Below are 20,978 nucleotides of genomic sequence, written 5' to 3'. Positions count from 1 at the left end.
TTGTGGCTGGATGGAAGGCAAATTATGCAGACCCGATGTGGATCTGTTTTGGCCTTTTTTCTGCCACAAGAAGGGCATTTGTCAAACAGTGAAGGCATTTCTGAAGTAGAAAAACCTCAAAATTCTGTCAGAATCTAACAGAAAAAAATTGAAAATGATCACTCAATGTTAAAAACGTCGAGTGAAATTGAAATTCAAAAGATTTTAAATGAATTTCTGTCACAAAAGGATTTTGTGAGGTAGAGCTCAATGCTTCAGGGTCCTCTCAGAAAGGAGCCGGAAAAAAGAACTGAGGCAACTGCCTTTTGCTGTGCATGATGGGAAACATGAAGACATTACTTTCTTAAAGGCACAGCTCTATTTTCATTCTGTATAATGGCAGCCTATGGGCTACACTGCCCTACATTGTTTTATTCTCGAGAGGTGTAAATAAAATATGAGAATGTATTTATTTATGTATTTATAGAATAAATTGAGGTTTAAACGTGAATTTACACTACAACTGTTTTTTCTTCTAACAATTTGGCCTGTGTAGCTGTTCACATAGGCTGCACATTGTTATTCTTAAGTGTTTTTCACAGACCTTTTTTGTCAAGGAGCTGATGATTGCACTTAAGAATATATTACACAACAGTGCTCCGGGGTCCCCGCAGGCGCGCGGAACTATTCAGTGCTTATGACTATACATGGAAATCCCCTACGAGAGAATGGGCGAATCCCTCATCTATCTGTACATTAGTATCGCAGGTGTCCACGGTCTGGTTGAGTGTATGGACCCAGTGGGCCTCCAGTTCCTTTCTACTCTGCCACACCAGGAGCTTACCTGCCTTGTTTCCTGTCTCATACAGGCAGTGTAATGTGGCTAACTTTTATTTTGTCCCATTTCTGCACCAGGTCCTGGTATTCGGTCTGTTCAGCTCATCCAACATTTCTCACATAGATGAAGGCCCACAGTCCGGCCGCTGTACAACAACAGTTAAGAGGTGGCGGGAGCGCAAGGAGAACGGCCCAACAGGTCGCAGGCAGGCAGTCTTAGGGTCAAGCCTCGCAAGCTCCACTGAGTACCCCCACTGCCGCCAGTCACCGAGTGGCATCAGTCAATCAGAAATTATCCGTTCCCAGTTGGGGGCCATCTGTCTGCAGACTTGTGTGAGCCTGTGCTCTCCATGTTTCAGTACCTCTCATGGGCCCCCAGCTGGGTGCCGCTCTAGCACTCCCAGCCCGGGCTCAGGGCCCGCTCAACACTCGGGCTGTTGATCTCCCCCTCCACCACAGGAGGTCCTAGAGTGAGAGCAAGCCTGTGGTAGCAAGCAATCAGTACCTTAGTCTGGCCACCTCTTGCCTGCCTGCCTGTCTCTGGGTCCATGCTCGCCACACAGGCCACTCTTTGCAGCCCTAAAATGTGGTGGAAGGACCTCTACTTGTCTATCTCTGTGGGACGATGAACAGAGATTCTGGCTGTCTCCGTTCCTCCAAACCATGTGAGCCCTGCCATTTTCTGAGGCAGAGGCATCACCGCAGCCAGGCACCACCTATTGGCATCTGGACCGTCCTCTTGTCAAGGGCACACCAGGCTCCGCGTTCCAGGCCTGTCTCGACACTGACTCCGGCCCCAAAGTCATTTGCAATACAGCAACCACACTCTGTTGCACTCTGCTGGGGCTGCCACCAAATATTTCAGGCTCTCTGGTTGTCCCAGACCCAGGCCGCCAGGGTTACAACTTACCCATGGTATGCCTCATCTGGCAGGAGTGTTTTGGGCGGCTATGAGGGAGCAGAGCAGTGCAGGTCCCCTTCCTCGTGTCTTCTGGTTGGCTCCACCTCCTCTCTCTCTGAACAGCAAGCAGCATTAGCTCCTGACAGCTGCTATATCTCCCAAAGAACAGTGCTGCAGCACTCGCACAGGAACTTCCAGAATCTCCACAAGGCTCGAATGGATCCAAACCAGTGTTCATCTTGCTGCCGGCAACTGCCCAGTGTGTGAGGAACAGGAACTGGTTGATGCTGATGTGATGGCAAGATAATTGCAGAATTTTACTCTGGCCACCGGAGTGGAGCTCACAGAGAACGTGGCTATCCTGTCATCTTGCTAGCTACACCTCCCCTGTAAGTAATTGCTAAACAAAGCAACCCCTCCCCAGGTCTGCACCCATGGTGGCTTCACTGCCCTAAAGCTGGTCCAGTATGTGATTAGTTACATAAACCTTTTCTGACTGATGAATGATTTCATGAGCTCCGCTCGAGAGCATTCATTAAAATATGGGATGACTACCTACAACTAGATCATTACAGCTATTGTTACCAGCTCTGTACTTCTCCAGGATTGGATCTTTCATAGATTCACATGCTTGAATTATTCCCGATTGTCAAAGTGGGAGGCCCATGGTACATCATAAAGCAGTACAGTAAAGCCACATAGTCTATAATGCCTAGAAGACAATTAATTTGCTTAGCTTATCTGAACCAAATTTCAGCCAATGCTGTCATCGAGAACACTCCCTGAAGAGGTATCTTCCCTCAGATTTTCTACCACTCATCGTGTGAAGGGAGTCTCTGAGCAATGCTCAGCTGCTCACCATTATTACTCATCAGAGCTCTCTCCGTTTATCATGTAGAAGAGCAGCATTAACCTACATCTACCAGCATCTGACTAACCAAGATGTCAATCACTGAAGAAAGAACTTTTCAGAACTGGTGGAACTTCATTCACAAAACCCACAAAAGGAGTGCATTTACCCTGTAAAATCTGCAACACTGTTTTCTCTAAGACTCTTAAAGACCGAGAAGGGAGGCTTCTTATATGGCTGCAAAACAGACTGTTTGTGAGGAGGATAGGGAGAACTCGTTCAAGGACTGTCACAAAATGAGAAAGGCTGTGTGGCCATGGGTCACCAGAGGCACCTAGAAAGGAATAAAAGATTCATCATGAGTCTTCAAGAGAGAGGACATCAGAGGAGTGTTTTCGGAGGGAGAGAAACAAAAAAAAAAGAATCTCCACAGCAGCTGCAAGATCAGAGCCAACCACTCCTTCCTCCAACTTGGCTTTACAGTTAAAATAATCCTCCTGAGAACCATCCAGTATAACTTCTACATTGGCTTTTAAAATGTTGACTACATCATCACTGTTGAACATACAGACGATGACAATGACTTATCATCGATAATGACATCGTCCATAATGCCATCGTCGACAGCCACAATGATGTTGGTAAAGACATAATCGAAATGGACACCATCAACACTCATGAAGGTTGACGAAGATGCCATCAGGGACTATAAAAATCACCGCCAAGAAAACAATCAACACACTCAATGGCAGAAAAGAGGTCTTCTCTGTCAACAACGGAGTGGACAACTACATTATCGATGGTACCAACAAGGAGGGGCATATCATCTTCAGAATTTTTGCAACCAGAACATCCATTTCCAAGTAATGTCTCTTCTCCCCTGCGAAGTCACCTGCTTGATGAAGATGATTCAGACAGTGAGGGCCTATTTGGGGTGGCCCACAGCCTTTCCGAGTTGAACGTTAAGTACTAAGAGGAGGTTGAGGAAGAGTATGACTACTATTCTTAAAAACCACAGCAATACATGGAAAAGCCTTCACAATACTTGGGATGCTGCCAGCATTAGTCACACCCTCCATTCCAAGAAGACATTGTTCAGGTTCCTGTAGCTTTGGTTCAAGGTCTGCAGCGCATGTTGCAGGACTACTATAAAAGGTCTCCAGAACCTAACAAGGCAGCATTTCCCATTACAGCCCATGCGTCCACCTCAGACCCCCAATTCCCAAAACTCCTCGTCCTATACGTCCACTTCTAACACCAAGAAGAACTCCAACTTCCAATATAGCAGTACTTCCCAAGGCCAAACAAGCCTCCTTGGATAACGACGGTGAAAGAGGAATTCCCCTACAAACAATCTACTCCCAATGAAAGATGATTATTTGATTCCAGCACCATCTCCACCTGCACCACAAGCAGTGGACTCTCCACCTGATGACAGCCGAAGCTTCCATAATCTCAAGGAAAGAGCTGCAAAAATTTCAGTTGTCTAACAATTAAGCCATCAGACTGTTTCTTATGACTTTAAAGATTCTGCTAAGAAATCGATTAGCACAACCCCAATAGTAGGCTATATTTGGGAAGAAGGAACGAAAATGATGAAGAACCCTGCAACAGTCTCTGCTGTTCTGCCAAGGCTAGACAAAAAACATACAAGGTGCTAGAAAACTTGCTTGCATGTTTGCTTGGGAACCCAAGTCCAGATTCTTTAGTAACACAAGCAACCCAGCGCCGGTCACCCCAGAGTGTCACTCAGAACGTTGCAGCGCAACCCATAAAGTGGTGGGATCTCTATCCCCGATACGGAGGCATAGTACTGGTTGATTAATATCAATGACTGTATCTTCACACCACACTATCATACCGCTTTTAGAATAGAAAGGGCCATGCTGGAGCATAGATAACATTCACATTACCTTTATGGTGGGAAAGGGGCGCCGGCTACTCAGGTGGCTCTGACGGCGTGGCAGAAGGCCACAAGGATGATCAGATGGGAGAGCAAAATTACCCAGAAAATGCCGCTCTGTAAGTGTCAATGGTTGGGTGACGTAGCGAAACCCTGGGGTTTGGAGTCCTGGGATACAACTGGCATCTCTACTATCGGGGACATACTAGACAATTGGGACGTTAAGCCGTTTACCTCCCTTAAACAAGAATATCTACGTCCGGCCCAATTCTTGAAATACGCACAGCTGTGGCACGCCTGGCAGGCTGAGGCATTGGCTGAGATGGAAATTCCAGAGTATGCACTCTTCGAAGGGCCCCTACTGATGGAGGAAATCAGGGGAGGGGAGCAATATCTCCTACGTACAGGATGTTAAATAATATTCCAGACAATCTGGGTGCGCTCAAAGGGAGATGGACAGGGAATGTGGGAGAACTTGATGACATGGACTGTGAAGTGGCACTGATGCATCCCGGCGATGTGGCATCTGAAGTTAATATAGTTCAATATACTCCACAGGGTTTATTACAATTGAAGCATGCTGCACAGTAGGGAGAGGGCTGCCTCACTGGCCTGTCTACGCTGTGAGAAGGCAAATGGGTCATTCATACACACTTTCAGAATGCCCCCCCCACCCCCCACCACCAATACAGGCCTACTAGACTGATTATTCAGGAACTTAATGTCATTCTGGAGATTTCTCTTTGTCATGACCCCAAGTTTGTTCTCTTGGGGATCCCCAGTGATGTTGACGTCCTGCAGTTTAAGCTACTCTTTTGTGCCCTGGGGTTAGTAGTGGCTAAGAGATGTAGCCAGGTTATTTTTGGGGGGAGGGGGGTGGCGGCAAAGTATCAATCGTCTACGAGAGAAGGGGAATGGACCAATACATGGCGGCTGAAAAAGTCATCGACCGCAGCAGGGAATGCTCCCGTAAATTTCATAAGCTATGGGGCATTTGGATGCAGTATTAGGTACTGGGGTCCCCAGAAAACTGCACTGTCTGTCCCAAGACAGGAACCCTGATATTTACGAACTACGGGGCGAGCCATGTTTTTGTACACATTATTTAAGCAACTTGGCCTGCCTCTATGCACTTTAGCTCAGTTAAATTTTATTCAGTGGTGCGGTTTTATTTTATCTAGTTGTTCTTTCTCCTAAGAAAGCATCACGTTCCTAACAGGACATTCTTTTCACTTTGAGTTTTCCTCAAGGCTGCGGCCAGATAGAGTTGCCGGCAAAGTAGTACACTGCATCTACAACATTCACAGAAACATACACATCCTTATATACATTTTCTCTTTTTGACTTAAAAAAATAAATAAATAACACTTCCCTGTCCCATACACGTTAAGAGCAGTGGTCTCCAAACTTTTTAATGCCTGTTATCTGTGCTAGTGTGTTTTATCATCCTAGTTATTGCAATTCATGCCATTTTATCTAAGATGCAGCTAATTCAATGACCCTTATTGAACCACTCTCTGCCTCTATTTCTCTTTGCATATGTGAGACACGTGTAACGGAGAGAAAAGGATGACATCTGATCGACCACGATTCCCATGAGGAGTCATTTCTGTCATGCGCCCAGTTGCCACAATCAGAGATGGGGCTCTGCTAATTAGCCGGAAAACTCGGATTAGGCTGACAGTTGCCACATGGTGTGGGATTGGACTCAGTTCCCCACAATTCAGGTGATTCATTAGATGAGAGCCTACGCAACAGGTGACTCCTAGGATCTTCTGCCACAGCTGGACTTCTTTCACCCACCAGCAGTAATTTCACCTTTAGGAGGGTGGGCATCGCCATCTGCACCACCTGGGTACCTCCGAGGGTGCTGGACTCTATCCCATTGCTTTTCAGGTCTTCTACATCCGGGATTCATCCTTGGGTTCCACTGGCCTGGTCCACGGGTCGCGACAGTATCTGGACAACCAAGGCCGCCATTGACTTAAGTGACAGTTTCTGACGTTGTTCCATCCCTAAGCATCCAGGTCCCCTGGTGTAGGAACTCCTGTCACCTGGGTATCCTTGGGTGGTGACACTATCCAACTTTCCACCTGTATTTGGGTTTCCTCGGGGTCCACTGGGAAGGGTCCTGAAATTCACAAATTTCAACCGCGACTTCCCTGTGGTAATCTATGGGACGACCGGGTAGGTAACCACTCTGCAACCGGTCGCTGGGGACACTTGCTGCACTAACCTCTGGTGTTTTCGTTCTTCTCCAGCCCCTAGCTAACTACCACACTTACCTTGGTTGGTTCACTAATTTGCACTGCACTTACTTAGTATATGCCCCCCCCCCCCACCTATAGGGCCCTGTAAATTTTATGCTATTTCTGCTTGCTCTTTCATGTATATATTGTTTAGATATCTCCGAAGGGAGCTATACCAATGCTAGTCTAGTAGTGAATGCTGTTATAAAGAATCTCTTATTTTTGCAAAACTTGTGTGGTTCTTTCTTGTGTAGGAGTTACTGTCTGACTACAGTGGTATTTCAAGTGCTTTACATTCCTCCTAGATAAGCTTCAGCTGTCCGCCTCAGCTACCCCTATGGCGTTTTTGCTATCTGGACATCTAAACACTATCACTAAGGGTTGCCTGGACTCAGTATAGGGCGCAACACTATAAGTGTACACCATAAGCTGAGCCAGCCTCCTAGATAAAGTAGCAGAGTTAATATGCCTGCTGCAAAGAATCTGTACCGTGCATATCACAGATCTGTATATTATGTGGATAGATAAATGGATTAAGGACTTTGTCAGAGATTCTTTTGTTACAGCAGTTCATAAGACACAACCCTAATATAGAACAGTGACTGTTGGGAACAGTCATCAAATTGTTGCATGCAAACTGCATAAAATAGGTTAGGAAGTTATGTTTTTTTACCCCCCAGTCTTTCATTATCTATACCTCAAGAGCGCTGTTTGGGCAGATATATATTTTTATTAGCAAAGCCAGCCGTTACCAGAGCTTTAAAACAATGAATTATATGTGAGGCAGGGGCTATGGAGATATGAGGGGCACTTTTGCACTGTTGTAGTGAGAGGATCGGAGGAGGAGGTTAAGCCGGACCTGGTCACATATTATTCAGAAGCACCATATAAACATATTTGTTAACCACTTTAAGTAACAGCACACATGTTTAGTCTGAGCTCATGTGCCATTAAAAACATCAGCCATCATGCTTCCTGTAGTAGATGAAGTGACAGCCATATCAACTAGAGCTGTCCATCTGAATGCACGCAGTTGGTTTGTTAATGTGAATTCCACTGGGTCTCCTACCCCAGGTAAGGTAGTTGCAGAGCATGACATTATTTTGCTGTCCCATTCCTAACTTTACGAGAGAATGGCTACCTAACAGGGTACCAAAGAATACCTGCCTTTCATATACTGTGCCTAAAGATGTGCAAACCTGAAGGGTGCCCTGTGTCACATATCACTCAAATATTCCTGAAACAACAGGTACCGACAATAGACTAACGCTCCATCAATTGCTGTGCCACGCCAGTCCTCTCTCGTTCTAACTTTGTACTTCTTCAGGTCTACAAATATGCCACCAGCATGGCTCAACTTCACAATCTTTCCCTTCCTCCGACTTCCTTAACATACCTCCCCCATACTTGAACTCTAGCTGCATCTTTCACCCTATCATACTTGCTTTCTACTTAAATCATGATTGCTTGCATTCAGTCACCCACTTTATTATTATTAGCTGGACGTTTACTCTATCACACACTAACCCATTTTCTAATACTTGCTTTTTTCATCAGACGCTCTCAATCTTTGTTAATGGCCATCTTTCTCTCTGTTGCTTATGTCTTCTATTGTTATGTTGACTTCTGACATACTTTCTATGTCAGTCCCGCTTGTACTCTCACATTTTACTCATAGCCTTGCTCTCTGCTCACACTTATCACAGCAAAATCTGGTTCAACAGAAAAGTGAGTTGGGAGAAACAATTGTTGGCAATAATTTTTTTGTATATGCCAAAAGTATTAAGGCCCAAACAGCCAGCATATTATTTTTTCCATTCACAAGTTGCAATGCCATGTAAACCACCACAGTGAATGTAGAGTGTTTAAAGAATGCAAGAGCATGAGCTGCAGAATATGTCTGCTAAACGTAGGTCCATATCACGAGGTCCATAAGATGCTTCAGAAAGCAAATGCATTTTTTTTTTTTTTTTTTAAATCTTGGCCTGGGTTTAAGAGGTCTTAGAGATGCGGAAACTTAGAAAAATAAGTGAATGGAAAGGATGATCAGCAGGACTGAGAAGTGTTTAAGCGTGCAGAGTAATTACAGAGATGCACAACAGCTTCTTAAAATGCTGAAAGCCATAACGTCACCTAAAATGCGAACAGTGACATCTCAATAAGCAATAACTTTTATTAGTCACATATTCAATCATCCCACGAAATCAATGGGTTTGTTTCCATACCCTATCAGTTGTATAGCTGGTGTGGCTAACTAAACATTTAGAAATCTAGTTAATCAAGCCAACTCTTATTAATATGTACCTGGCACCAGACTGGCATAACCAAAATATTTTGGCCTCCATTTTTTATTACGTTAGAAGCTATTTTTATAGCGCACATTCACCCATGGTCTCTTGGTGCAGACATAAAATAAATGCTTCACTTTCCTTAGACTCCCCTTTTGTAACTTCCCTAATGCAACTGTTAAAAAGATTGATTACTGCTTCATTTACTATTTTGATACCATCTGTTCCTGTTTTGAGGTCTTACACAACCTGCAAGGTAGGGCACCATTTGATGACTAGTGACCATATAAGCCACATTTTAAGCAAATAATCTTTGGCGTTATATGTCCCTCTTATGCACACACTTGCAAGTCTTAGCACCATTTATCCTCTCCATCTATCTTCGGTTTATTTCTAATCATGTTTTGATTTATCAATATTTGCCTGATCCAAGCATGGGCCTACCATCCTTCACTACAGTTTTAGGCTAATGCATATATTGTACATCGTAAACCGGAAGAGGGGCATAAGTTCCAAGAAGAGATATTTTGTTGATGATACAGTGACTATTGCTATGTAGATACGAGAAACAAGCTCGATCCTCTGCAAAACCTTGGTGTTGAATGTACCGTAGTGAGCAACTGTTTATACCAATAATTTTTTTTTAAATATATAGATTTGCTCCATCCACTTTATTGTGTGCTATTTCTTTCATTCCAATCAACTTTGACGAACTGACTAACTAAATTCACAGCTTTATTAGGAGTTAACTTTTGCGCCAACAATAATTTCCCCTGCAATTTACTATTTGTTCTATGCATCAATAGAGCTCTAATCATTTGATCCTGGTGACTGATAATTGCACTTAGCAGACAATAAACCTATCTCATTTATAAATGAATCCACAGATTCTAGACAATTGTACTCGCCCTAAAAATATATGCACCCAGTAGACATCCTTTGCTTAAGTCCGCCATCTAGCGTTGGGCTAATTGACAGCACCCATTGATCTGATGTAATGTTGTGCCATTGATGGCATAAATTTACCAGTCTTCCTCCCACAGGAGATGTATAATCTGTACTGATGTGTAGAATCACTGTTTGGAGAAGGTGAAGGCACCTCTTGTGGTGGTGGATTTAGCTCTACCTCTAAAGTTGTGTACTTTGTAGGATCCTCTAAAAAGACCCTCTGGTGTAATATTATTGTCCCTGCTTTTGTTGGAATGTAGAGGGCTCTGATATTGATGGTTTAAAACCACCTCTGAACTGGGGCTTACAAAAAGTACCTGAGCATGTGTAGTATAAAGGGAACCCATGGCCTTAGCGGTCTTAGTCTCTCTTCAATTTTTCTATGGTGGTATCCATCTCTGGGCCAAATGAATGCTGTTTTTCAAAAGGCATATTGAGTACTTCCTGCTGTATCTCATGCATGCCTTCTAATGACCACACTAGTGTTAATACCCCCTGCTGTGCTGTCTGCTGCTTCTAGGGCGGATCTAATCTGGTTGTTGGAGATAGGCTGGCCCTCTGTCACTATCTGCTGTACTCTTTTTTTTGTGTTCTGGTGGGAGATATTGTAAGAACTCCTCCATCTCGTCCCAATGAGCTCTATCATATCTGGCTAAAAGAGCCTGGTAGTTAGCAATTCTACAACGATTAGCAGCTTAAGTGGCCACTCTCTTCCCTGCTACATCAAACTTGTGGCTTTCTTTTTCAGTGGGAGACGCACCCCCGGTGGACTAGCAATTTATCCTTTTCCTTGCTGCACTAACAATAGAGACAGGTGGCTATTGTGTGATAGAGAGGATCTGAAGGTACAGCCTTGCATTTTTTGTCCACCCTTGGTGTAATTACCCTAGCCTTTAATTGCTCCTTAAAAATGTCAGCTGCATGCTTAAGCATGCCTAGGAGCATTGGTACGTATTGATACTCCTTGTCATGAGAGGATAGTGTGTTAAATAGAAAATCATCCTCTGTGGGATCTGAGTGCAACTCCACATTGTGATATGCAGCTGCCCTAGCAATGACCTGATTATAGGCAGTGGTGTCTAAAGGTGGAGATGGCCTAGTGGGGTACAAATCAGGATCATTAGATAAATAGGGTCTTGGTCATACAAATCCCATGCGTCTACACTGTAAGGAGTGTCACTCAACTCATCCCTATGTGAAGAAATGGGTTTACGGAGAGAAATGTGTAGGTCAAGGTGGTGGAGAAGCAGAAAGCAAAGGAGAATGTGGTGGTGAAGGCTGATGTACTGCCTTTGGTTTCTCCTTGTGCTTGAATATTTTTGAAGGTGAAGGCCTAGCTTCTAAAGTCTTTTGGAAAGTTAATTTCCTTTTAGTTGTAGAAGGAGAAGCAATAATCCTTTCAGTATCTTTATGGATTTGGATTTTGGGCTGTTTAACATCCATCACTTCAAGTATGGGCCTTATCTCTGAAGATTCTCCTGCAGTTGGAGCGTATTTCTTTCCCACAGGTTTTAGCTCTGAAAGTTAGGAGACTGAATGTTTTAACCGGGCCGAGAATGCTGGATCCAAAATAGATGGTAGCTTTTTCAGCTCCGAAATGGATGTTGAGGGTTTTGGCTCTGAAGTGGAAGGTTCCACTCTTCGAGTCAATTTCGAAACAGGTGTGGAACGCTGTTCGGTCGACACCGAACGCACTTTGGTCTTTTTCGGTGCTGAACTCGAGGGTTGGTCATCAGGATGTATCTTTCGGGTCTGACCATGGCCAGCAAGCAGTGGTGGACTCAGACCAGTGCTGATGTCTTTTTCGATTGTTTTTGGTGATGGGAAGGGGCTGATGTAGTCACATACTGCGCCGCTGGAATCACTTGGCTGTCCCCATCGGAGTTTCGGTAGGATTCAGAATCTGTGATGGAAACTGCAGTCTGAGCTTGTTCCTCTCCATAAATGTTGGGCTTTTGTTCCAACAACTTGGATGCCATCTCTAACCGGCACGCTCTTCGATCTCGCAGAGTTTTCTTGGAACAGAAAGATCGACATGCCTCACAGCTTTCCTCTTTTTGATCCGGAGAGAAGCAGAGATTGCACACAGAGTGCTGATCGGTGTATGGAACCTTGGTGTGACACCAAGAGCAAAAGGGAAATGGAGTCCATTCCATCTTTCTACAGCCTTAATTTGTACTTCAAATTATTCAATCCACTAGGAATACTCAAACAGGTTCACCAGGCTGATGGTGTACATGGGACACCCTCAGCGGCAAGGGGCGGCTGGGTGCAGAGTGCAAAACAGCGTTGGGTGTCTAATGCGTTCCAATGGAGATTGGTTACTGTGAGGCTCCAGGTTCTGGCAAGGAGGCCAGTCAATCTGAATCAATAGTGGGGCTCAGGCCTCACAATGCTTGGACACAGTTAGGCACCTTTGGTCCTCTTCTCCACGGCTCAGGGGGAGACGGGTGCAGAAGTGTCCTTAGGCATCGGGTTTTCTTTACAGCGGTTGCAGCAGAGGGGTCCTGTGTGCAGAGGCTGCAGGTGTTGTCAGGGAGTTCAGGAAGGGTAAAACCACGATGGACTCTGAGGACTGGGGAACCTTGTTGGCACCGGTTGTCCACTTCAACTTGGGTCGGAGACGGCAGGTGCAGTGATGACTTCAGGTGTCGGGTTTTGTTGGTTTCAGAAGCTTCAGAGTCCTTTGTCTTGAAGTTTGCTGCAGAACAGGTTCGCTGTTCAAAGGAGGTCTTAAGTGTTTTGTGAAGGCAGGCAGTCCTCCCAGGCTTCTGGAGTCACAGCTGCAGGAAGAGTTGACTTTAGTGCATGTTTTTGTCAAGAGATGCAGACAGGCCAGCGGGGTTGGTACCAGGTCAGCTGCTTCTTTTCTCCTCTTCTGCTTTTGTGGCTCTTGTCTGTCATTGGTCTTCTAAGGTCATGAGGATCTGCCTCTCTGGTGCCAGGGGCTCCCCTAAATACTGAACTTAAGAGTGTTAGGGGTGTGTAGAGTAGTAGCCAATAAGCTACTGACCCTTGGGGTCACTACTGCCCCTTATAAGACCACTTACTGGGGAAGTGGGAATACCCATGTCCCAGAATTCGTAGGTATGACATCACATTCAGATGGCCACCTTATGGGTGGTACTAGCCTGGAGGCGGCACGCCTACCTGACTAGCTAATTTTCCTCCCTGTCCAGGTGCCAAGTGGGCTCTGGACAGGTGAGATGGCTCTCACTCCTGTGAGGGGAGACAGATTTGCATTCAAAGGCAGCAACCTTTTGAGGCTTGCTGCCTTAGGAAGGCTAATCAGCAGGTCATCCTGTGGAGGAGGTGTTACACCCTCTTACTGGACAGTGTTTGTTCTGGGCCTCTTGAGAGCAGAAGGCTCTCAGCCTTGGGGGGGAAGAACCGTGTCTCAGGTGACAGGCTGGCCGAAACCAGTCAGCCAGCACACCAAAGACTGGTGCGGTTTCAGGGTGCCCCTCTAAGGTGCCCCCTGGGTGCAAGTATTGCCAAATCCAACACTGGCATCAGTGTGGGATCACCACTATGAGATGTTTAATACCAAACATCCATATTTTCAGTGAAGCCATCATGTAAATGTGGAACTCATATTGACCAGTGTCCAGCATATGCATTTTAAATGATTTCCCTGGCCACTTGCTATGTCTAAACATTCACAAAAACAAAGCAGGTGATAACTTCTTGTGCGGATTTTCCCTCAAATGTAGTATGATGCACCCTGGCTTTGAGCTGTAAGGCCTGCTAGAGGGGTGACTTCCATATATTGCATGCAGTGTTAGGGGACACTGCACACAGGCTGTGTGCCATGTCGTGTTTTCACTTTTGCCTGCACCAACACACGCAGCATGCAATGGCAGCCTGTCATATGCTTGGTGAGGGTACTCTTGAGTTGGCACAGTTCGTGCTGCAGCCCTTATGGACCCTCTAGGATCTCAGGTCCTAGGTGCCAGGGTTAACTAGAAAACTTAGAGGGTGTTAAAGGATTTGCCAATTGGGGAAACAATTGTACAGTTTGGGGAGAAAGAACAGGGGCCCTGGGGACCTGGTTGGCAGGGTCCCAGGGCATTTCAGTCAAAGTTGCACCAAATACCAGGCAAAAAGTGTGTTGGGGGGTGCTGGGGGATGCGGTACTGCAACAAATAAACCAGCTCCATGTACCACCTCCACAGAAGAAAAAAGAGGAATATAGAGGGTGGCCATTTTGTATAGAACAGTCGGACAGGTACCACAATGATATTGTGACATATCGCATGCAGTGATCATCTTGGATGGACTGCACCAAGTGCGGCTGCCAGTAACAGTGATACGCACAACCAAATAAATATTTTCTTTAACGTTGGCGTAGGAAGCTGGCTCTCTATATAGTGCACTAAAATGAAGAACACTGTGTGCAGAGTCCAGTGGATCCCCAACTGATTTTGCAGAGGCAAAAGTAGATGGGACTAATGCTCTATTTTGTGGTAGTGTGGGTGAGCAGTTAGGCTTATCAGAGGGCAGCTCTAAGCATTTGTTGTACTCACAGAGGCAACAAAGGAGACACACTCAAAGAATAAATCCAAGACCAATTCTGAAAAATAATTATTATTTTCATATATTTCAAACCCAAGACTTTTAAGCATAAATACAGTTTCAGAAATCAACAATGGAGAAAAATGTTCAGCAAACACATGGTTAACGACTTACAGGTCGAGCTCAGGGAGCAAAGGTAAGTACTGGGCACCGATGAGAACCACACCAACAGGTCACACCAGGTAGCACTGGGGCGGCCAGGGGTGAAGTACGGCGTTAGGTGCTCAATGGATCTCTATGGGAGTTGGACCTCGTGGAAAATAGGCTGCAGGCTCTGGCAAGGAAGCCAGTAAGGGACAACAAGCAGGTAGATAGTAGACTTGGGGTACTTTGGGACATAGGTGCACCCTTGGTCCTCTTCTTGTGTGTCCAGGGGCGACAGATGTGCGTGTTGAGACTGCACTGGTCGTCAAGGAGTCCAGCAGGGGTGGACCCAGGGTGGACTCAAGCTCAGGGGAGCCAGCAGACGTCATTGGCGCAAGTGACCCACCTCAATTGTGGTCAGGGGCGACTGGTCCAGTGGTTGCTGGAGTTGTCTGGTTTCCACTCACCACGAGGCTGAAAGAGGGGGGCCTGCATGCAGAGGCTGCAGGCAACTTTGGGGAGTTCAAGAGGTGTGAAACGAGTGAACTTGGACTCTAGAAAGCTGGGGAACTGGGCTGGCACCGTCAGTTGGCTTGACCTCTGGTTGTGGTCATCGGGTGCAGCGGTCACTTTGGGTGTCAGGTCCTGCTGTTGCAGAGTCCTTTCTTTAATTTCATTGCAGAGCATTAACACAGCTCACAGGAGTCTGAGTCTTTGTAGAAGGCAGGCAGTCCTCCTGGGTTTCTTGGAAGCTCAGCTGCAGGATGCAGGACTCGGTCGAGGTCAGCAGGCAGGCCGGAGGGGCTGGCTCCAAGTCAGCTGCTTCTTCTTTTCCTCTTCTGCAGGGGCGACTTCTTTGTCCTTTGCTTCATAGGAAGTCAGGATTGGAGTTCTAGGGTTTATGGGTGCCACCTAAATACTCAATTTAGGGGTGTTACAAGGACTGCCAGGTGGTAGCCAATGGGCTGCCCACCTTAAGGGTGACTACACCCTTTCTATGACCGCTTCAGTTGGGAAGTGGCCATAACCTTAGTGGCCTGCATTTGTTCCAAACAAGATGGAGGAATCTAAAAGGGAATGTCCACTTCAGCTTGTCCACATAAAAGGTAGGACTGGCATGAAGTGGGCACATCTCCTAATTTTCCCTCAAGTCCTGCGGCCAAAAGTTGGGGCAGGGGGTCGGGGTGTTGTGGGGAGGGTCGGCCATCCCTATCTGGAAACACCTGGGTTGCATTTCAAAGGCGGCAAGGCCTTTGAACTCCCTACCCCGGAACATCCATTCTGCCTGGGTGAGGTGGTAACACCTCTGCGCAGTGCAGAATTATGTCTTAGGCTCTCAAGAGCGCAGCCTCTCACCTTGGGGGCCAAAAACTCATTTGTGGTGGCTGAACTGGACAGGACCAGTCAGTCGCAACACTTGGAGCTGGTAGGTTTTCAGGGGGCACCTCTAAGGTGCCCTCTGGGTCCTTCTTTATTTAGTTTTTTAATAAATCCATAACTGTGGTCAGTGAGGGTTTATTATTCTGAGATGTTTACATCTCAGGATTCAGAGAAGCCATCATGTAGCTGGGTAACTTGTAATGACCAGTGTCCAGCACATACAATTAAAAGGGTTTCCATGTTTATTTACTATGTCTCAGAATCGACAGACATAGCAGGGACATATCTGCTCATACATATATGCCCTCACTTGTGCTACGATGCACCCTGCCATAGGGGTGACTTACACCTGGCACATGCAGTGACAGGGGGCCTAGCACACAGGGGTGTGTGACAGGTCATGTGTGCATGTGTTGGTGCAGGCCAAGTTGAAGTCTTCAAGGGCAGTACCGGGTGGGTTTGGTGAGGGGTCCCTGGGGTGGCACAACTGGTTCTGCAGCCCTTGGGGGCCTCCATTAGTGACCTGAGTACCAGGGGTACCATTTACCATTTGGTGCTGCCTTGGACCTTGTCCACTACTCACCTTAACTCCTGGAGATTAGTTTTCCAAGTCCCTGTATTCTACCTGTTTGCAGAACTTGCTTTTCTCCCATAGGATAACATTGCAGAAGTCAGAAATAGCACTGTGTCCACTTTTTAAAGTGACAAGAATTCCTATTTAAAAACCTACTTGCCTGAACAATTTTTTTTTCATATGCCTATACATATATAAAGATACTTGTTATTTTTATAAATTGGCGCAGATCTCCTTTTTGAGTCGTGTATCTCATTTACTGACTATTGTGTTTATTTGTAGATGTTATGCACTCCTCTGTGTTAAGCCTAAGGCTGCTTGACCACACTACCCATAAATAGAGCACTTCGGGGATTGCATAGCAAGCCCGGTCCACACACTGGGAAACTGCAGGATCCTTTACATGTTATTTACATACTACATAAAGGACCAGATTCCTATAGGTGTGGTCAAGCTCAAGGAGACATGCACTCCACAGACTGGCAGATGCCAGAAAATCCCTCAAAAATAAAAATGTCATCTCACTTTATGCTGATGATGCCTTGTTTTACCTCAAAGAGCCGGACACGTTTGGGTTGCAGCTCCGTTGGAACTCCTTCTGGAGTCTGGTGATGTGCTGGGCCTCCATGTTAACATGCAGAAATCCTGAGTGTTTCCCCTGGAGGCACCGACTCATGTGCCCAGGGATCATTTACCTGAGAAGAGGTTGAGATAGGAGATGGAGAAGTTTCGATATCTTGGCATGATGGTGGCACGTAAGTGTAAATAGCAGTTACAGTACAACATTGAGCGGGTTCTCGACTTCCCGGGGGCTTCTGTTCAGTTCTGGAACACTTCAGTTGTCTTTGATGGGCAGGGTGGTGGTTTCTATGATGGTGTTTTTGCCTCGTCTCTACATGATCTCTTAGCCCATGGGGGGTTTTCACTGGTTAAATTCCCTCCTCACCTTGCTTCTTTGGGTGGGAAAGCAATATAGAGTGACACAACTGACTACGATGAGGGGTTACAAAGATGGGGGTCTTGTGGTTTCGATCCTGAAACATTATTACGCTTCCCACATGCAGTAAAACAGCCAAACGATTGGATGAAGGTGTTAAGTGGGAAAAGGCCACTCTGAAGGCGTTGTTGATTCTGGGGATGGGGCGGCATCTCATTCGTTTGCTTTACAAGGGCCTGCAGGCTGCCACTGTTAGAGGACCCCTGAGGGTGCGGAATGTTTGGGAGGCAGATCTGGGGACCCAGTCTCAGATGTGGACTGGGTTAGAATCTTAACTGCTGAAGACAGTGTCCAGTAATGCACGGTTTCGATTGATTCATTTCAGTTCCATGCATTGCATATAAGTGACATTGTGGGCCTGAATAAAATTAATGCTGAGTGGAACTCTTCTAGTCCCCACTGTGCAGAGAAGGGGGCAGATCATATGCATCTTGCATGGTGTTGCGGGAGGGTAAGAAACTTCTAGGGGAGAATGTTGGTTGTTTTAAACCGGGCCACTCTCCAAACTTGTGAGCTTTCGGCCACAACTGTGCCTGCTGGGGCTTCCTTTACTCCCCAAGACACAAAGAATGACAACTTGCTTTATGCAACTGGCTCTTGTACTGGCGAGAAGGCGAATTGCCATCACTTGGATGGGGGTTAGGGCCCCAACAGAGGAGCGGAGGGTCAGAGACGTTTCAGAATGGGCAGTGGCTGAGGGAACACGTGTCGAGTTCCAACTGACGACAAACTGCCCATCGACAGAGGTATTGGAGTTGCTCTGCCAAAAGTTCTTAGACCAGGGGGCTGAGGGGGAGGATTCATTGGGCAGTGAGGGCTGAGCATGGTTGTGATGTGGCAAGTGAGCCGGGTGGAGTTATGCTGGATGCCTAATTACTGATTTACTACTATAGCCTTAGAGCCTGCTGCAGCGTACTGTGGCAGCTATTAAAGGCCCGCTCCAGCGTTGAAGGCCCAAGCCGAAGGCGAGGGCATTTAACAAGGAGTAGGACTTTAGGTGCTAGTATAGCCCAACTACGAAGAGCTATTAGAACATTCTGCCACTAGAGGGCAGAATGTTCTAATAAATAAAACAAAGTCTTCACTGAGCCCGAGGGGATTAAAATCCCCTCCTACTCCGTGAGGCCTTTGTGCACAGCTGTTTGTGAAGAAAGAACACTGGAATGTTGACGCGCCCGGGCTTTTACCAGCCAGTAAAAGCACAGGGCACTCCATTGTCTCCAATGGAGCTTCCAGCATTCCAATGTTCTAATACTAATTTTTTAATGTGTTGTGAATTCCGCTACAGTATCTGCTAGAGCTATTCTGATAGTAATGTGGGCTATGCTTGGCCCAGCTGTGTGTGTACACTGCCCTGCTAAGTTGCAGCTGATTGCTGTCTTCTGTTACTGTCATGTTTTTCTAAAATGACAACTAAAAGGTTTAAAAAAAACACAAAAATGTTCTGTTATGCTTACAGCTCCTGCACTTACAGTCAGTCCTATGCTGCATCGCTTCAACCACTTGCCAAGATGTGCTTCATTCATGGAGTGACTGGAGCAACTATTTACTTGTGGCATTTGGCAGGGTTGCCCCTTCTCCCTTACTGTTGATCCTATTGATTGAGCCACTCGCTGAGTGGTTTAGACATGATCCACAGATATGAAGGTTTCAATGTGGGGGGTAATGGGGATTCGGTTTCAATATATGTGGACCATCTGTTCCTTTTCCAACACAGCCCCAATAAGACAGGGACAAGACTGATGCACATTTTGAATGTTCATGGGAATGCTTGTGGATTCACGGTCAACTTTGGAAAATCTAATTACATTCCAAATCAGGCAGAGAAGTTAGCTTCAGTATTGCTCTTTCAGTGGATACTCTAACTGCAGATTCCTCATCTTCTGAACTCCTCTAGGTGCCAGACTGGATCTAGAACTTTTCACAGCAACTGCGTGCAGACAGGGGGCTCCACTGGACTGCGTGGCAGCCTCACACCACCATTGGAAGTGATAGCATAGCATCTTTATTACAGGGCTGGTCAACCCAATTTTAAGGGACATGGTTTACCTGGCCCATAGATTAACCTCTTTGCCTGTGATTTTGGGCTTGCTCTACATCCAAACTATCCTCCACTTACCTTATTTTGGAATCCTGGCACAGGGGACAGTAGATAAGGTGGGGCGGTAACAAACCAATTTAAAAAATAAGAGAGAAGGAGGCACTCATGTTAGTTCGAAGCATAGGTCTTTAGTAGAGGATCTATCAGCATGTCTACTTGATTACTGCATAGAGTACAACTTACCAATTCGAAATGGGATAGACTAGAATGGATATTTCCCTAAACACACTAGTTGTGTCTAGAGCCGTGTTGACCAAGTATGCATGAACCTCTATTTGTTGTACAAATGTATTCAGGATTAAATGCACTTAGAACTAGTGCATACTTCTTGCAGTATTTGCCAACCTAACATAGGGCCTAATATGGAGTATGGCAGACAGTTATTTCATCACACAAGTGATGGATACTCTGTCTGCCTTATTACAGGTGCATTACGATATAATTAACTTTTTATAATGTGGGCAGGATATCTTTCACATTTGAGAGAGTACACGTCAGGCAAACTAACAAGCCCAAAGTCTCCTTCAGTCCTGGATAGTGGGAACATGAAAGGTAAAGGGGCTCTTGGTCGTCAGACTTCCGAAAATTGAACCTTTCAAGTTAACAGGGAAGAAGGGACTGCCTACCATCGCTGTGATTAAACAGATAGAAAGTTAAGAGAAGTGACACATGCATAAAAATTCTGGGCAAGGAGATGGAGGATATGAGAGCATGTTATATATGTTTTATCTCTCGTTGCTCCGCATGCCACAGTGTTTAGTGAATCACTTCCTCCATCAGATAATCATCAATCAACGCCCACAAGCAGGGAATACAAATCTAAATGAACTGGTTATACTTTTTATGTAAGCTCGGACCACTTGACGTAGATTTTTACACATAACCATTCTTTCTCAATAAGAGACAGGCTAACAATATGCATTTCTAGAACTGAATACACAAATGAATCATTTTTTTAAATAAAGATCTTACTCAACTATGCAGGAGATTAAAGTTATCGTGGAAAAAATACGAAGCAAAAGTGGAACATTCTGTACACATTCTTTGTATATTCGGTTTTTAAGTGGCTGAGTTTCTATCCACTTCAGTGTTAAACTCGTTTCTCCTAGCATCCCCATCTATGAATATGCTCTGTTATCTGCTTCTTTAATTACCTATAACTATGACACCCCTGCTTTATTCTTCCTGGTATTACCTCTCCTGCGCATCCAGACACACATGACCATATAAGTGGAAGCTACGTCTTTAACCCCCAAACAAACATAGGCTAACATACCACATGGCAAGCAGCCTTCTGTATGCTACAGTAATG

At 45.6% G+C, this 20,978-nt stretch overlaps 1 protein-coding gene across 19 annotated transcripts in view; it reads right to left on the bottom strand.

Moving 5' to 3' along the window:
• Positions 1 to 20,978, bottom strand: part of GRN (granulin precursor) — a 1,029,241-nt gene that overhangs the window by 687,767 nt on the left and 320,496 nt on the right. The window lies entirely within an intron of this gene.

This window comes from Pleurodeles waltl, chromosome 6 (assembly GCF_031143425.1).
Source record: "Pleurodeles waltl isolate 20211129_DDA chromosome 6, aPleWal1.hap1.20221129, whole genome shotgun sequence".
NCBI classification, from domain to species: Eukaryota; Metazoa; Chordata; class Amphibia; order Caudata; family Salamandridae; genus Pleurodeles; species Pleurodeles waltl.
This window is presented reverse-complemented; position numbering and strand designations above follow the sequence as displayed.